General features: G+C 45.0%; 1 pseudogene; it reads right to left on the reverse strand.

The window, feature by feature from the left end:
• Positions 1-236: 236 nt before the first annotated feature.
• Positions 237-18,565, reverse strand: LOC139563718 (cardiolipin synthase (CMP-forming)-like; annotated as a pseudogene).
• Positions 18,566-18,716: the final 151 nt, after the last annotated feature.

Below are 18,716 nucleotides of genomic sequence, written 5' to 3' on the forward strand. Positions count from 1 at the left end.
TCTGATAAAACAGCTGAAGTGACTTCAGTAGACCAGCAGGTGTCACTAACAGCTTTGACACCGTAAACCTTTTTGGTACAATTGGTTGCAATGTTGAAAACCTTGGAAAGCTTCGTTTCCGCATTACACACACGCTTACATTTCCCGCCACACAGTCTTGCAGAATCCTGATCCTCTTTACAGACCATACTAGCAATCTAAACAAGGAGTTGACTTACACACATGGCGAGAGGCTATCAGAGCAGGTTCATGATTTAATCACATTCAGATACAAAACTGTCAATCTGCCAGGATGGTTCCCATGGCAATACAGGGTTAATAAATACACGCTCACAAGAGTTCATTTTGGAGTTTTTACACAAGTATGGGTGTGTTCAACTTGAGTCCTCTGGCAGACCGGTGGGTGCAGCAAGGGTGCAGCAAGCGTGTTACGTTGCAACAGTTACTTGGTGTTGCGGAGTTCAGTTTGCGCTGTTGAGTTGCCATGATTACTTAGTGCTGTTGAGCACCGCAAGAGTCTTCATGCCGTAGTGACAGTAGCTGTAGCCTGACACAGTCGTCGTTACCTGTGTGATATACCTGCACACACAAAAGCAGTATTACCAACACACACAACAGAAACAATGTACCATTAAGATTTCCAGTGTGTAGTCTGCAGAAACAGACTGGCTATGGTGTGTGTTTGTGTATTACCGTAGGGTCTGCAGGAGCGGACTGTCTGAAGTGAAAGACAGATGAGGCCAACGATGCTGCTACCAGGAAGAGCTGGATCGCTGTGTTCACCTGCATGCACATAAGCACACAACACATGACTAACCAACTAGACAAATGAATGAGGACTGTTGTTTAACTTGTGTATGACGCACGTGTGTATTTCCCCTTATTTTTCTTCCTACATTTTCACGATTTAAATGCATATAGGGGAAACACTGGTGTGTGTGAGGTACAGAGACTTACCTTACTGAGGGTGGTGGGTTTGAGCTGTGCTGTAGCAGGGGTTTAAAAACGTACACACACAGACAAAGAGACAGAGAGAGCGAGATGTAGTATAAACAGAGAAACGCCACAGATCTAAACATAACAGTACTGGACACACTCCCATCCATCTCCTTGTTCATGTATTCTGACCGATGGACTAGTGTCCATGACAGGCCTGAACCAGCCTGCTATGTGTGTATGACTTACAGGAGGGGAGACAGTCTTGTATCTGACGTAGGAAACAGCAGCAATCAGATCGACGTCTCTGATAATCACCAACGCTGTCAGGGGAGGTGAGAACACACACAGTCAGAAGAGCACAAAATTAACAAATAATTATTTGGTTCTCTCCCTCTACGGCGATTGTGTGGACATCGATTCCGGCGCCGACAGAGATGGCCGCCTCGCTTCGCGCTCCTAGGAAATTATGCAGTATTTTGTTTTTTTACGTGTTTTTTCTTACATTGTTACTCCAGGTAATCTTAGGTTTTATTACATACAGTCGGGAGGAACTATTGGATATAAGAGCAACGTCAACTCACCAACAGTACGACCAGGAATACGACTTTCACGAAGCGGATCCTCTGTTTTGCCTACCACCCAGGACAATGGATCGGATACCAGCCCGCGAACCAAAACCACGACGCCGTAAAAGGGGCAGACGAAGCGGTCTTCTGGTCAGGCTCCAGAGACGGGCACATCGCACACCGCTCCCGAGTATACTACTCGCCAATGTCCAGTCTCTTGACAACAAGGTAGATGAAATCCGGGCAAGGGTAGCATTCCAGAGAGACATAAGAGACTAACGTTCTTTGCTTCACGGAAACATGGCTCACTCGAGACACGCTATCGGAGTCGGTACAGCCAGCTGGTTTCTTCACGCATTGCGCCGACAGAAACAAGCATCTTTCTGGTAAGAAAAAGGGAGGGGGGGTATGCATTATGATTAACGAGACGTGGTGTGATCATAACAACATACAGGAACTCAAGTCCTTCTGTTCACTTGACTTAGAATTCCTCACAATTAAATGCAGACCGATCTATTATCTACCAAGAGAATTCTCTTCAATTATAATCACATCCGCATATATTCCCCCCCAAGCACACACATCGATGGCCCTGAACAAACTTCATTTGACTCTATGTAAACTGGAAACCACATATCCCGAGGCTGCATTCATTGTAGCTGGGGATTTTAACAAGGCTAATCTGAAAACAAGACTCCCTAAATTCTATGAGCATATCGATTGTGCAACCAGGGCTGGTAAAACCCTGGATCATTGTTATTCTAACTTCCACGACGCATATAAGGCCCTCCCCCCGCCCTCCTTTCGGAAAAGCTGACCACGACTCCATTTTGTTGCTCCCAGCCTATAGACAGAAACTAAGACAGGAAGCGCCCGCGCTCAGGTCTGTTCAACACTGGTCCGACCAATCTGATTCCACGCTTCAAGATTGCTTCGATCACGTAGACTGGGATATGTTCCGCATTGCGTCAAACAACATTGACGAATAAGCTGATTTGGTGAGCGAGTTTATTAGCAAGTGCATCGGTGATGTTGTACCCACAGCTTTTATTAAAACATTCCCCAACCAGAAACCATGGATTGATGGCAGCATTCACGCGAACCACTGCTTTTAATCAGGGCAAGGTGTCCCGGAAACATGACCGAATACAAACAGTGTGGCTATTCCCTCCGCAAAGCAATCAAACAAGCTCAGCGTCAGTATAGAGACAAAGTAGAGTCGCAATTCAACGGCTCAGACACGAGAGGTATGTGGCAGGGTCTACAGTCAATCACGGATTACAAAAAGAAAACCAGCTCCGTCGCGGACCAGGATGTCTTGCTGCCAGACAGACTAAACAACTTCTTTGCTCGCTTTGAGGACAATACAGTGCCACTGACACGGCCCGCTACCAAAACCTGTGGACTCTCCTTCACTGCAGCCGATGTGAGTAAAACATTTAAACGCGTTAACCCTCGCGAGGCTGCAGGCCCAGACGGCATCCCCAGCCACGTCCTCAGAGTATGCGCAGACCAGCTGGCTGGTGTGTTTACAGACATATTCAATCAATCCTTATCCCAGTCTGCTGTTCCCACATGCTTCAAGAGGGCCACCATTGTTCCTGTTCCCAAGAAAGCTAAGGTAACTGAGCTAAACGACTACCGCCCCGTAGCACTCACTTCCGTCATCATGAAGTGCTTTGAGAGACTAGTCAATATCACCTCCACCCTACCTGACACCCTAGACCTACTCCAATTTGCTTACCGCCCCAATAGGTCCACAGACGACGCAATCGCAACCACACTACCCTAACCCATCTGGACAAGAGGAATACCTATGTGAGAATGCTGTTCATCGACTACAGCTCAGCATTTAACACCATAGTACCCTCCAAACTCGTCATCAAGCTCGAGACCCTGGGTCTCGACCCCGCCCTGTGCAACTGGGTACTGGACTTCCTGACGGGCCGCCCCCAGGTGGTGAGGGTAGGTAACAACATCTCCACCCCGCTGATCCTCAACACTGGGGCCCCACAAGGGTGCGTTCTGAGCCCTCTCCTGTACTCCCTGTTCACCCACGCCACCAACTCAATCATCAAGTTTGCAGACGACACTACACTTTTATATCCAAGATGGCGTAGCAGTCGGACGTGTCTTTGTCTTGTCTTGTCCCGTGTAAATAGTCTTCGTATTTTTCGTATACATTTCGTATATATTTTAATTTCACTTTCCATCTAGGAACTGAATATACATTCCTACATTCCGCCTCACCCAATGTGGTACGGACCTGCTATTTTTTTATACTTTAGAACCGTAACCCCAATCAGAAGCTAGCCAGATAACTAGCTACTAGCTAGTAGTCAGTTAGCCACTGCTGCGGTCTTCACCCTCAACTCGGACACAGCCAGCTTCAATACCGGGCCAATACCTGCCAGTCTGCAAGCGCGATATCAACCCAGAGCATATAGGACTGCTTTTTCTCTACCACATCACCGGATTCCTGACGCAAGCTCTGGACAATTACACCGTATCATCACAGCTAGCTAGCTGCAACCGAGTGGCTACTACTGGCTAACACCTCTGTCCCGAAGCAAGCACCAGTTAGCCTTGAGCTAGCCTCGAGCTAGGCCCATCTGCCGGCTAGCCGAAGAGGTCTACCAGCGAATTCTTGGGCTACAATACCTCTTTTGCCAATTGGACTGGACCTTTTTTTTTTTTTTTTTTTTTGCCGACACAGAGCCCTGCCAATCCATCACAACTGGTCTAAATCAGCTACAAGCTAATTTAGCCATTTTTTTGCCGCTGCTAGTAGCTCTTACCTTCTGCACAGACACCAGCCCTGTTATTAGCCTGGATATTACTCACCAATTTACCAGCATCGGACTGTCTCTCGACAACAACGCCGGATTCCTGCCGTAATCCCTGAGCCACTACTTCTGATCCTCACAGCTAGCTTGCAGCTAGCGCAGCTAGCGCCACTGCCACGAAGCTAGCACCAGTTAGCAAACACAATTCTACAATTCACAACCTCTCTTTCGCCATCCGGCTTGGACTCTCTGTCGACACGACCACGTCTGAGCAGACCCCCTCCGTCTGAGCAGACCACCCCCCGGGCTACTAACTTTAAACGCTGCGTGCTAGCTTAGTGGAGGCCTCCCTGCTCCATCTACGGCTGCCCCCTGGACACTATGATCACGTGGCTACATAGCTGATGCATGCTTGACTGTCCATTAATTCACGGTACTCCACTCTGTTTATTTGTGTTTTATCTGTCGGCTCTGTGCTTTAACTCAGGATCTGTGTGTAGTTAATCCGACCCTCTCTGCCTAGTCGTCGCCATTTTTACCTGTTGTTGCTGTGTTAGACTAGCACCCTGTTATTGCTGCTGTTATCTTACCTGTTGTTTTAGCTAGCTCTCCCAATCAAGACCTGCAATCACTTTATGCCTTATTGTATGTCTCTCTCAAATATCAATATGCCTTGCATACTGTTGTTCAGGCTAGTTATCATTATCATTGTTTTGGTTTGCAATGGACCCTGTAGTTCCACTCTCCGTACCTCTGATACCTCCTTTGTCCCACCCCCCACACATGCGGTGACCTCACCCATTGAGACCAGCATGTCCAGAGATACAACCTCTCTTATCATCACCCAGTGCCTGGGCTTGCCTCCGCTGTACCCGCGCCCCACCATACCCCTGTCTGCACATTATGCCCAGAATCTATTCTACCACGCCCATAAATCTGCTCCTTTTATTCTTTGTCCCCAACGCTCTAGGCGACCAGTTTTGATAGCCTTTAGCCGCACCCTCATCCTACTACTCCTCTGTTCCTCGGGTGATGTGGAGGTAAACCCAGGCCCTGCATGTCCCCAGTCACCCTCATTTGTTGACTTCTGTGATCGAAAAAGCCTTGGCCTCATGCATGTCAACATCAGAAGCCTCCTCCCTAAGTTTGCCTTACTCACCGCTTTAGCACACTCTGCCAACCCTGATGTCCTTGCCGTGTCCGAATCCTGGCTTAGGAAGGCCACCAAAAATTCTGAGATTTCCATACCCAACTATAACACTTTCCGTCAAGATAGAACTGCCAAAGGGGGAGGAGTTGCAATCTACTGCAGAGATAGCCTGCAAAGTTCTGTCATACTTTCCAGGTCTATGCCCAAACAGTTCGAACTTCTAATTTTAAAAATTAATCTCTCCAGAAATAAGTCTCTCACTGTTGCCGCCTGCTACCGACCCCCCTCAGCTCCCAGCTGTGCCCTGGACACCATCTGTGAATTGATCGCTCCCCATCTAGCTTCAGAGTTTGTTCTGTTAGGTGACCTAAACTGGGATATGCTTAACACCCCGGCAGTCCTACAATCCAAGCTTGATGCTCTCAATCTCACACAAATCATCAAGGAACCCACCAGGTACAACCCTAAATCCGTAAACATGGGCACCCTAATAGACATTATCCTGACCAACCTGCCCTCCAAATACACCTCTGCTGTCTTCAATCAAGATCTCAGCGATCACTGCCTCATTGCCTGTATCCGCCACGGGTCCGCGGTCAAACGACCACCCCTCATCACTGTCAAACGCTCCCTAAAACACTTCTGCGAGCAGGCCTTTCTAATCGACCTGGCCCGGGTACCCTGGAAGGATATTGACCTCATCCCGTCAGTTGAGGATGCCTGGTCATTCTTTAAATGTTACTTCCTCACCATATTAGACAAGCATGCTCCGTTCAAAAAATGCAGAACCAAGAACAGATATAGCCCTTGGTTCACTCCAGACCTGACTGCCCTCGACCAGCACAAAAACATCCTGTGGCGAACTGCAATAGCATCGAAGAGCCCCCGCGATATGCAACTGTTCAGGGAAGTCAGGAACCAATACACGCAGTCAGTCAGGAAAGCAAAGGCCAGCTTTTTCAAGCAGAAATTTGCATCCTGTAGCTCTAACTCCAAAAAGTTCTGGGATACTGTAAAGTCCATGGAGAACAAGAGCACCTCCTCCCAGCTGCCCACTGCACTGAGGCTAGGTAACACGGTCACCACCGATAAATCCGTGATAATCGAAGACTTCAACAAGCATTTCTCAATGGCTGGCCATGCCTTCCTCCTGGCGACTCCAACCTTGGCCAACAGCCCCGCCCCCCCCGCTGCTACTCGCCCAAGCCTCCCCAGCTTCTCCTTTACCCAAATCCAGATAGCAGATGTTCTGAAAGAGCTGGAAAACCTGGACCCATACAAATCAGCTGGGCTTGACAATCTGGACCCCCTATTTCTGAAACTGTCCGCCGCCATTGTCGCACCCCCTATCACCAGCCTGTTCAACCTCTCCTTCGTATCATCTGAGATCCCCAAGGATTGGAAAGCTGCCGCGGTCATCCCCCTCTTCAAAGGGGGAGACACCCTGGACCCAAACTGTTACAGACCTATATCCATCCTGCCCTGCCTATCTAAGGTCTTCGAAAGCCAAGTCAACAAACAGATCACTGACCATCTCGAATCCCACCGTACCTTCTCCGCTGTGCAATCCGGTTTCCGAGCCGGTCACGGGTGCACCTCAGCCACGCTCAAGGTACTAAACGATATCATAACCGCCATCGATAAAAGACATTACTGTGCAGCCGTCTTCATCGACCTGGCCAAGGCTTTCGACTCTGTCAATCACCATATTCTTATCGGCAGACTCAGTAGCCTCGGTTTTTCTAATGACTGCCTTGCCTGGTTCACCAACTACTTTGCAGACAGAGTTCAGTGTGTCAAATCGGAGGGCATGTTGTCCGGTCCTCTGGCAGTCTCTATGGGGGTACCACAGGGTTCAATTCTCGGGCCGACTCTTTTCTCTGTATACATCAATGATGTTGCTCTTGCTGCGGGCGATTCCCTGATCCACCTCTACGCAGACGACACCATTCTATATACTTCCGGCCCTTCCTTGGACACTGTGCTATCTAACCTCCAAACGAGCTTCAATGCCATACAACACTCCTTCCGTGGCCTCCAACTGCTCTTAAACGCTAGTAAAACCAAATGCATGCTTTTCAACCGTTCGCTGCCTGCACCCGCACGCCCGACTAGCATCACCACCCTGGACGGTTCCGACCTAGAATATGTGGACATCTATAAGTACCTAGGTGTCTGGCTAGACTGCAAACTCTCCTTCCAGACTCATATCAAACATCTCCAATCCAAAATCAAATCAAGAATCGGCTTTCTATTCCGCAACAAAGCCTCCTTCACTCACGCCGCCAAACTTACCCTAGTAAAACTGACTATCCTACCGATCCTCGACTTCGGCGATGTCATCTACAAAATAGCTTCCAATACTCTACTCAGCAAACTGGATGCAGTTTATCACAGTGCCATTCGTTTTGTTACTAAAGCACCTTATACGACCCACCACTGCGACCTGTATGCCCTAGTCGGCTGGCCCTCGCTACATGTTCGTCGTCAGACCCACTGGCTCCAGGTCATCTACAAGGCTATGCTAGGTAAAGTGCCGCCTTATCTCAGTTCACTGGTCACGATGGCTACACCCACCCGCAACACGCGCTCCAGCAGGTGTATCTCACTGATCATCCCTAAAGCCAAAACCTCATTTGGACGCCTTTCCTTCCAGTTCTCTGCTGCCTGCGACTGGAACGAATTGCAAAAATCTCTGAAGTTGGAGACTTTTATCTCCCTCAACAACTTTAAAAATCTGCTATCCGAGCAGCTAACCGATCGCTGCAGCTGTACATAGTCCATCTGTAAACTTACCCACCCAATTTACCTACCTCACCCCCCATACTGCTTTTATTTATTTACTTTTCTGCTCTTTTGCACACCAGTATCTCTTCTTGCACATGATCATCTGATGATTTATCACTCCAGTGTTAATCTGCTAAATTGTAATTATTCGATTTATTGCCTACCTCATGCCTTTTGCACACATTGTATATAGATTCTCTTTTTTTTCTACCATGTTATTGACTTGTTTATTGTTTACTCCATGTGTAACTCTGTGTTGTCTGTTCACACTGCTATGCTTTATCTTGGCCAGGTCGCAGTTGCAAATGAGAACTTGTTCTCAACTAGCCTACCTGGTTAAATAAAGGTGAAATAAAAAAATTAAAAAAAACAGTGGTAGGCTTGATTGCCAACAACGACGAGACGGCCTACAGGGAGGAGGTGAGGGCCCTCGGAGTGTGGTGTCAGGAAAATAACCTCACACTCAACGTCAACAAAACAAAGGAGATGATCGTGGACTTCAGGAAACAGCAGAGGGAGCACCCCCCTATCCACATCAACGGGACAGTAGTGGAGAGGGTAGTAAGTTTTAAGTTCCTCGGCGTACACATCACGGACAAACTGAATTGGTCCACCCACAGACAGCGTGATGAAGAAGGCGCAGCAGCGCCTCTTCAACCTCAGGAGGCTGAAGAAATTCGGCTTGTCACCAAAAGCACTCACAAACTTCTACAGATGCACAATCGAGAGCATCCTGTCGGGCTGTATCACCGCCTGGTACGGCAACTGCTCCGCCCACAACTGTAAGGCTCTCCACAGGGTAGTGAGGTCTGCACAACGCATCACCGGGGGTAAACTACCTGCCCTCCAGGACACCTACACCACCCGATGTCACAGGAAGGCCATAAAGTACATCAAGGACAACAACCACCCGAGCCACTGCCTGTTCACCCTGCTATCATCCAGAAGGCGAGGTCAGTACAGGTGCATCCAAGCAGGGACCGAGAGACTGAAAAACAGCTTCTATCTCAAGGCCATCAGACTGTTAAACAGCCACCACTAACATTGAGTGGCTGCTGCCAACATACTGACTCAACTCCAGCCACTTTAATAATGTAAAAATGTATCACTAGCCACTTTAAACAATGCCACTTCATATAATGTTTACATACCCTACATTACTCATCTCATATACTGTACTCGATACCATCTACTGCATCTTGCCTATGCCGTTCTGTACCATCACTCATTCATATATTTTTATGTACATATTCTTTAATTCCTTTACACTGTGTGTATAAGGTAGTTGTGGAATTGTTAGGTTAGATTACTCATTGGTTATTACTGCATTGTCGGAACTAGAAGCACAAGCATTTCGCTACTCTCGCATTAACATCTGCTAACCATGTGTATGTGACAAATAAAATTTGATTGGGATTATTAGCACTAAGATTTATTTGAATATTGCAGCAAGGAAGGACTTACATTTCAACACACACAAACACACAGACCTGGGATGAGCTGAGCGTAGGGGAGACTGATGTAAAAAACGCTGATGAGGATCTTATCAGCCAATGGGTCGAGAGCGCTGCCTAACGCAGACTTTCTACTGGCCCAGTTGCTGGCTATATAACCACCCAGCTACAGAGACAACACACAAGGTTACCAGAGGGTGTAGTGTGTGTATAGTGGTGGTGGTGTATGGTTATTGTTTTTATTTAAAATCAAAGTATTTACAAAGTGTGTGTGCAGGCAGGCGTGCATACCACATCAATAAATCCAGCCAAAGTGAACAGTCCCAGAGAGAGGTGAAAATGTTGCTCAGTGATCAGGACTCCCAGGACCGGAGCCAGCGCGATTCAACATACACACAGCAGGTTGGGGATCGTCCGCGGATTTTCATACTGGAACACACACAAAATTTAGAGAACATGTTTAGCAACATTCAGTGCAAGATTGTGCATTGTTGATCTGACTAGAGAATGTGTGGTTCTGTCTGTCTTAATTCATGCCATGACAGTAAAGTGACAGCATGGGAAACCAGCCCTAAAACTATAATCTAATATGGCATAGTTTTGCCTTCATCAGGGCAACTTCTTTCACAGACAACAATGAATCTGCCAAGAGTAAGATTACCACTTGTCTTACCACATTTCCACAACACCTACCAATTATTTAAACCTGAACAGCCCCTGGCCAGGATCGGGTGGTTTCCCTCAGGTCCTCTCCAGGTGTGCTGTTGCCCGGTCTTCCATTACATATACCTCTCCAGCCTAGAGGCACACCAGACCTCACCGGGCACAACCTCAGCCGAGAAGTCCTTCGGATATAAACTAAAGCCGTTTTCGTTACCCTGCATCCTCTCCTGCGATAGTATCGGGTGACGCTTTCGGTGGAACCCTTCAGCGCGTGTCCGGTAACCTCTGGGGTCGACATGATTGGGATATTCGTGACCTGTGGGGTGTGTTTCAGATTGTGTGTAGCTGGGGGACAGAGTATTCTGTTTTTGAGTCTTTGTCTCTTAAACTCTGCCCTCACACATACACCTGTCTGCTGCCGTCATGACGCAGTTGACCAACACACACTTCTCATCGCATTACTAGGTGCCCTCGCGCACACAAAGTTATTTTTACAAACCGACAAGAAAAACATTGAAAACCGCGAACAAGACGCGACTTAAACTAACCTCATCTACTCCTTTACATATATCCTGCTGTTTAATACCTTCTCGACAGTTCATATTTTTCCCGTTTACTTCTTATCCAGCCAGCAACTCTAGCCGATAAATCCATGTCTTCTGCCGTATTCCGCGAGTTTTACGTCGTGTTGGTGGATGTCACTTCAAAAGAACAGTTCTCGCTGTGATAGTTTGGGTAATTATAAATCCGAGTATGCAGGACGTGTAACCAACTAGCTTGATGGTTCAGAATTACATCTTGTACCCTGCCTCCTTTTCTGTGCAAATGTTAACTATTTCACTCCTGCGCACTAAGCGAGATCCTTGACCAAAATAAATTTGCGCCACGGCTGAACAAACAGCGCCTCTGCGCAGCTGTAAGGAGTCTATTAGGAGCTACTTTATTTTACTAAAGTGTTCGTAATATTTGTAGCTGATTTATTTTACCACACACAGCCTCGAGTATACAGGTAAATTTAATGTAATAAGTGTACAAGCATGTAAAATGAGTTGCGCCTGTCTAATCAGTTTTGTACTTGCAAAAAAGTTTTGCAAACATGTAACTTTTGACAAATGCAACAACACTAGCAAGCAGGTGATGTATTTATTCACACAACACTTGCAAACATGTAACTTGATGTGAGAAAATCCAATAATATTTTGCAACTGGTGAATCAAAACTACATTTGCTTGTGTCGAATCTGTTTTTAGCGACTAACCTGTGCCAAAAGTTTTGTAAAAATCTGTACTTGTAAGAGTACTTCTTGCTTGCAGAGAAGCTATCTTAATTATATAGCTAGATGTCAATATCGAACCAATGCAATGATAGACATTTTATTGGCATGCTATGAGTTGCTTTTCCTGAAATGTCTATCTGATACAGCTATTTGTTGTTCTAGTGCAATGTACATCACATGTGACAGCCACATCATGTAGTCATGTATCTGCAGACCAGCGAGGAGAAATGCCTGCTTTAGGGACATTTTCTAGGAAAAGCATGGACAGATCGAACTATCTGTAGTACCATTATTATTTGAAACCACCACATGCACATCATCTGTATCAGTGTTACATTTCATATTGTTTTAATCTATTTGTATTGCTATCTGTCTAAAGTTGTACAAATAATCAGCATAAAGAATACTGAATTCTGTTGAATTGTCAAGTGGACTGAATTCTCATTCAAATAATGTTGTGCCTCTCTTTCAGATCTGCCAAGCACCACTGCCTCTGCTAGCCACACAACCACTGCCTCAGATTGGTTGGGTAAGCTTCTATATAGATGGCCCTGTCCAGGGGTGACGGTGTCTCCCAACCCCCTTCTCAGTCCCTAGTAATTTGTCTTCAATAGTTTATGCAACACTTTCTGGAAACAGAAGATACTCTACAGCACTGGTCACCAACCTTTTCTGAGTCAAGATCACCGAGTCAAAATGCATGCCGAGATCTACCGCTCTGATTTTTTTTATTAGCATGACTTTAAAAAATGTAAGCCTATGCAACATTAACCAATTAAAAACAGTACTGTAGCAATGAGGTTTGTGCAGTAAGCTATAGGCCCACTACATTATCACCGCATACTGGCTTTGCTTGAATTGGGGCGGCAGGTAGCCTAGTGGTTAGTGTTGGGCCAGTAAAGGTTGCAAGATCAAATCCCCGAGCTGACAAGGTAAAAATCTGTTGTTCTGCCCCGGTACAAGGCAGATAACCCACTGTTCCTAGGCCGTCATTGTAAATAAGAATTTGTTCTTCACATGAATTGCCTAGTAAAATACGTTTAAAAAATAAAAATTGACCTGCCAATGCATTGTTGTTCAGGATATTTTTTTAAATTATATAAAAAAAATTGAGGTAGGCTATATGATCATAGATCCATTGTTGTATTACTTGTGAGGCACAGCTGAGTGAGCATACATTTAAATAATTAGCTTTTTATTTTACTGGGCTGATGGTGCCTGCATCTGATGGTCAGTCTTAGCAGAGGGAGGGCAGCAGACTGAGGGTCTGCCCCTCAACATCCCTCCGCTCTCCCTTTCCTCCACTGACATTGACCAAAAAGGGACACAGTCTTCCAGCTGATTGTGAAACTCGAGTCTCACTGCATTATATCTGCCTTATGCACAAATTCATGATGTTACTCCTATGACCAGAGAAAGTGAAATATTCCTCAATATAAAAAAAGACCCAAGCCTATCAATACACTTTCCTACTCATTACTGCTGCACTGCTTGTTGTAGCGCTGAGTGGAAATGGGAAGAACGCACATTATGGGTTATAAGTGTTGACAGTGCTGAGTAAGAACTTAAACATGAACTCACTCAACAAATACAGCAAAGAGCTGCTGTTTTTGACAGTCTCTCTAGTCATGGTTTTAAACGTTTTGAAATCTCAGTATCAATTTTGCCGTAGCTTTCTTTTATGCCTGCTACGTTACTGCAGACTCGGTCATTTGAGCAATATGATTGTCCAGCAGTAGCATAGTGCACTTGATTTCCTCTCCAGGCCGACCAGGAAGGTTTGTACCTTCAGACACATGAAACAGTTTGTCTACCTGGCGCACAGGGCAGCTGAATTGGCTGCACCTACCACCAACAGACACCAATAAAAAAAATAGGAACGCAAGGCTTTATCGTTGTTTTTTTTTACAGAAATGTTTGGCGATCGACCGGTTGACCACTGCTCTACAGGAATGACGGAGTCCATCCAAATCTTCTTGGCTCCTAGACTCTGTCCACGCATTTCAAGTCTGCGTTGAAACAATGACATATCAATGGCCCAAGACCAGCTCAGTTAATCCATACCATTGTGACAATGAGTCGTCATATTGCTGCATTAAAAATACATTATCCTAGGGGCGTTAGCAGACAAAATGTAAGTAACTTAATTTATGACCCCGAATACCTGTTTTGATCCTACAGCTATTGTATGCCGTAATCATGAGCCTATGAACCAGTTACACTGTTAGCACTAAGGCGGTTAGCCCTAGTAGGAAGACCACTTTGTGCAGCTCACCCTGCACTATCAAGTTTACTTCTGATAAGCTTCCCAGTAAAGCATTAAAAACAATCAAGCAACCCAGAAAAGTGCCAAAAATAGCCCATATTAACATACACAGCCTGAGAAACAAGGTCCATAACAGATGACATTCATATTCTGACTATTACTGAAACTCACTTAGATAATACAGTTGGAGTCATTAAAACTCGTTTTTCAACCACTCCACAAATTTCTTGTTAACAAACTATAGTTTTGGCAAGTCGGTTAGGACATCTACTTTTGGTCATGACAAGTAATTTTCCCAACAATTATTTACAGACAGATTATTTCACTATCACAATTCCAGTGGGTCAGAAGTTTACATACACTAAGTCGACTGTGCCTTTAAACAGCTTGGAAAATTTCAGAAAATGTTGTCTTGCCTTTAGAAGCTTCTGATAGGCTAATTGACATAATTTGAGTCAATTGGAGGTGTACCTGTGGATGTATTCAAGGCCTACCTTGAAACTCAGTGCCTCTTTGCTTGACATCATGGGAAAATCAAAAGAAATCAGCCAAGACCTCAGAAAATAAATTGTAGACCTCCACAAGTCTGGTTCATCCTTGGGAGCAATTTCCAAACGCCTGAAGGTACCACGTTCATCTGCACAAACAATAGTACGCAAGTATAAACACCATGGGACCAGGCAACTGTCATACCGCTCAGGAAGGAGACGCGTTCTGTCTCCTAGAGATGAACGTACTTTGGTGCGAAAAGTGCAAATCAATCCCAGAACAACAGCAAAGGACCTTGTGAAGATGCTGGAGGAAACGTGTACAAATGTATCTATATCCACAGTAAAACAAGTCTTATATCGTCATAACCTGAAAGGCCGCTCAGCAAGGAAGAAGCCACTGCTCCAAAACCGCCATAAAAAAGCCAGACTACGGGTTGCAACTGCACATGGGGATAAAGATTGTGCTTTTTGGAGAAATGTCCTCTGGTCTGATGAAACAAAAATAGAAGTGTTTGGCCATAATGACCATCGTTATGTTTGGAGGAAAAAGGGGGATGCTTGCAAGCCGAAGAACACCATCCCAACCGTGAAGCACGGGGTGGCAGCATCATGTTGTGGGGTGCTTTGCTGCAGGAGGGACTGGTGCACTTCACAAAATAGATGGCATCATGAGGGAGGAAAAGTATGTGGATATATTGAAGCAACATCTCAAGACATCAGTCAGGAAGTTAAAGATTGGAAGACCCATTTGCGACCAAATGGACAATGACCCCAAGCATACTTCCAAAGTTGTGGCAAAATGGCTTAAGTACAACAAAGTCAAGGTATTGCAGTGGCCATCACAAAGCCCTGACCTCAATCCTATAGAAAACTTGTGGGCAGAACTGAAAAAGCATGTGTGAGCAAGGCCTACAAACCTGACTCAGTTACACCAGCTCTGTCAGGAGGAATGGGCCAAAATTCACCCAACTTATTGTGGGAAGCTTGTGGAAGGCTACTCGAAACGTCTGACCCAAGGTAAACAATTTAAAGGCAATGCTACCAAATACTAATTGAGTGTATGTAAACTTCTGACCCACTGGGAATGTGATGAAAGAAATAAAAGCTGGAATAAATAATTCTCTCAGCTATTATTTTGACATTTCACATTATTAAAATAAAGTGGTGATCCTAACTGACCTAAGACAGGGAATTTTTACTAGAATTAAATGTCAGGAATTGTGAAAAACGGAGTTTAAATGTATTTGGCTAAGGTGTATGTAAACTTCCGACTTCAACTGTACCTTTGCTAGTGGTAGCAATACATGGTTTAACATTTACCGAAAAGACAGAAATGCCAACGGAGGCGGTGTTGTGGTCTATATTCAGAACCACATTCCTGTAAAGCTTAGAGACAATATAATGTTAAATACTGTTGAAGTAATATGGCTACAGGTTTATTTACCTCACCTAAAGCCCATTCTTGTGGAAAGCTGCTATAGACCACCAAGTGCTACATTATCACATTCAATATTCTTTACATCATCAACATATGAATCACTACAAAACGTATTGTATGACCTCTTCTACACTATATTAGGTCCAGCCTTCGGAACTTTGATTTTCCTAGATATGGCTATTATATTGTGATCACTACATCCTATGGATTTGGATACTGCTTTAAAGCAATTTAGATGATTTCATTCCTGTGCTGTTTGTAACTACCCTGGTAGGTTGACTGACAACCTGAACCAGATTGCAGGCACTGGTTACAGTTTGAAGTTTTTTCTTGAGTGGGCAGATTGAGAGCCAGTCAATATTTAAATGACCCAGAAAACATACTTATTTATGACATACATTATCAAGCATTTCCCACATTATCCAGGGCTTTACCCCCTGGATATAATGTGGATAAAGAGTTACTTGTCTAACAGAACACAGAGGGTGTTCTTTAATGGAAGCCTCTCCAACATACTCCAGGTAGAATCAGGAATTCCCCAGGGTAGCTGTTTAGGCCACTTGTTTTTTTAAATATTTACTAACGACATGCCACTGGCTTTGAGTAAGGCCAGTGTGTCTGTATGTGGATGACTCAGCACTATACACATCAGTGACTGAAATGACTGCAACACTTAACAAAGAGCTGCAGTTAGTTTCAGAATAGGTAGCAAGGAATTAAGTTAGTCCTAAATATTTCCAAAACTAAAAGCATTGTATTTGGGACAAATGATTCACTAAACCCTAAACCTCAACTACATCTCTTAATGAATAATGAGGAAATTGAGCAAGTTGAGATTACTAAACCGCTTGGAGTAACCCTGTCTTGTGAACTGTCATGGTCAAAAAGTATTGATACAACAAGTCTGAACATAATAAAGCGCTGCTCTACCTTAACACTATCAACAAGGCAGGTCCTACAGGCCCTGGTTTTGTCACACCTAGACTACTGTTCAGTAGTGTGGTCAGGTGCCACAGAGGGACTTGGGAAAATTGCAGTTGGCTCAGAACAGGGCAACACAGATAGCTCTCTGTGTACTTTTAAGGGCCAACATTAATGACATGCATGTCAATCTCTCATGGCTCAAAGTGGAAGAGAGATTGACTTCATTATTACTTGTTTTTGTAAGAGGTGTTGACAAGCTGAATGTACACCCACAAGACATGCCACCAGAGGTCTCTTCACAGTCCCCAAGTCCAGAACAGACTATGGGAGGCATACAGTACTACATAGAGCCATGACTACATGGAACTCTATTCCACATCAGGTAACTGATGCAAGCAGTAGAATCAGATTTAAAACGCAGGTAAAAATACACCTTATGGAACAATGGGGTCTGTGAGGAGACACACACAAAGGTACAGACACATGCATACGCGCACACTGTGACATTGTTGTATGGTGATATTGAACATTTTGTGTTGTGGATATGTGGTGGTGTAGGGGTGTTATATGATGTACTGTTATCTTTAGCTCATTCAGTACAAACATAGTTCCCTGTTTTATCTGTAATGTGGGTGCTTTGGTGTGTTCGGACCCCAGGAAGAGTAGCTGCTCCTTGGCAAATACAAATGTAATAGTTCTTAGGTCAAACCGTTCAGACGCTACAGACTTTTTCGTGAGACGACCGAGATGTCTCATGGTCTGACAAACACCACTATCTCCTTTCACAGCAGATGTGGGGGATTGAGACGCATCCAATGCAAAAAAAACATCTCTAGCTTAAACTGACCGATTTTGATCGGGATTTCTTTGTTATGTAACTTAGATAATCGTCTCTAGGGTGTTAACTGTGCGTGTACCGTCATCCTGGCAGACTTGGACAGTTCCCGTGATAGTAACAGTGTCTCCAGGGACAGCACTGTCACAGAGGTCAGGTGACACTCCACCGTCCGGAGTGTGATGTTGCTGACACAGACCACGGTCCCCCTCACACACACCAACCGACCAAACACACTCACCCGCAGGGTTCTCAGGGCTGTCAATGGCTCATAATTATACAACCTGAAACAGACACAGTTAGGGACAAACACATATTTCTAATAGCTGAGTCAGAGAGACTGTGACTGTGTGTGTTTTACCTGGCACTGATGTGAGGTATGTTAATGATGGGTGTGCCCCATCATTAACACAGGTAAACAGTGACCCCCCACGTGACCCCCCACGACACAGGTAAACAGAGCAAGAGATGCTGAATTAACAATCACCCCTACCTTCACAAGTATCCACCATGTTGTCAGTGCTGTCCCGAAACCAAGGGGTCACTTGGACATCATTGAGGGGTTAGGGGATATTTAGAGGCTGGTTAGAGGCTAGTATTACCTACACTTACCTCAGACTAACTATGTGTGTGTCTGACCCATACCTCTTTGAGCACTGGGGGAGGCCGTGCGTTTCCTCTCCAGCTATCAAACTCACAATTTATGCTGAAAAGTTAACGTTACCACTTAGCTAAAATTAGCTACCTCACCTGCTACTAGAAGAACAGCTAACGTTAGCTAGTCATTGGAAGACGAACGTTGCTGCTCACCCGAGTTTCTTGTTGGGGAAGCGAACGTGACTTCTCTGAAGACAAACTTGAAAGATTAATCGATATTCTTTGGTTACGCTGCTTTAATAATGAGCTATATTGAAAATGTAATATCTAGCAAACAATAGTAGTTAACAAAACGACCGTTTCTGTTGATGGCTCTGTTTATGTTTTCAACTTTGGAGCCATTTGACGCAACTTCCGCATCGCTTCGCTGCAGGATTTTTCAGAAGAACCTCTCAAGTCTCAAATGCATAAAACATACTTTGCAGAGTTTTGTTTTCAGTCTTGTATGAAACGCTATATAGTGCACTTGTTATGGTAGAAAAAA

The sequence above is a fragment of the Salvelinus alpinus genome, chromosome 34 (genome assembly GCF_045679555.1).
Source record: "Salvelinus alpinus chromosome 34, SLU_Salpinus.1, whole genome shotgun sequence".
NCBI lineage: Eukaryota > Metazoa > Chordata > Actinopteri > Salmoniformes > Salmonidae > Salvelinus > Salvelinus alpinus.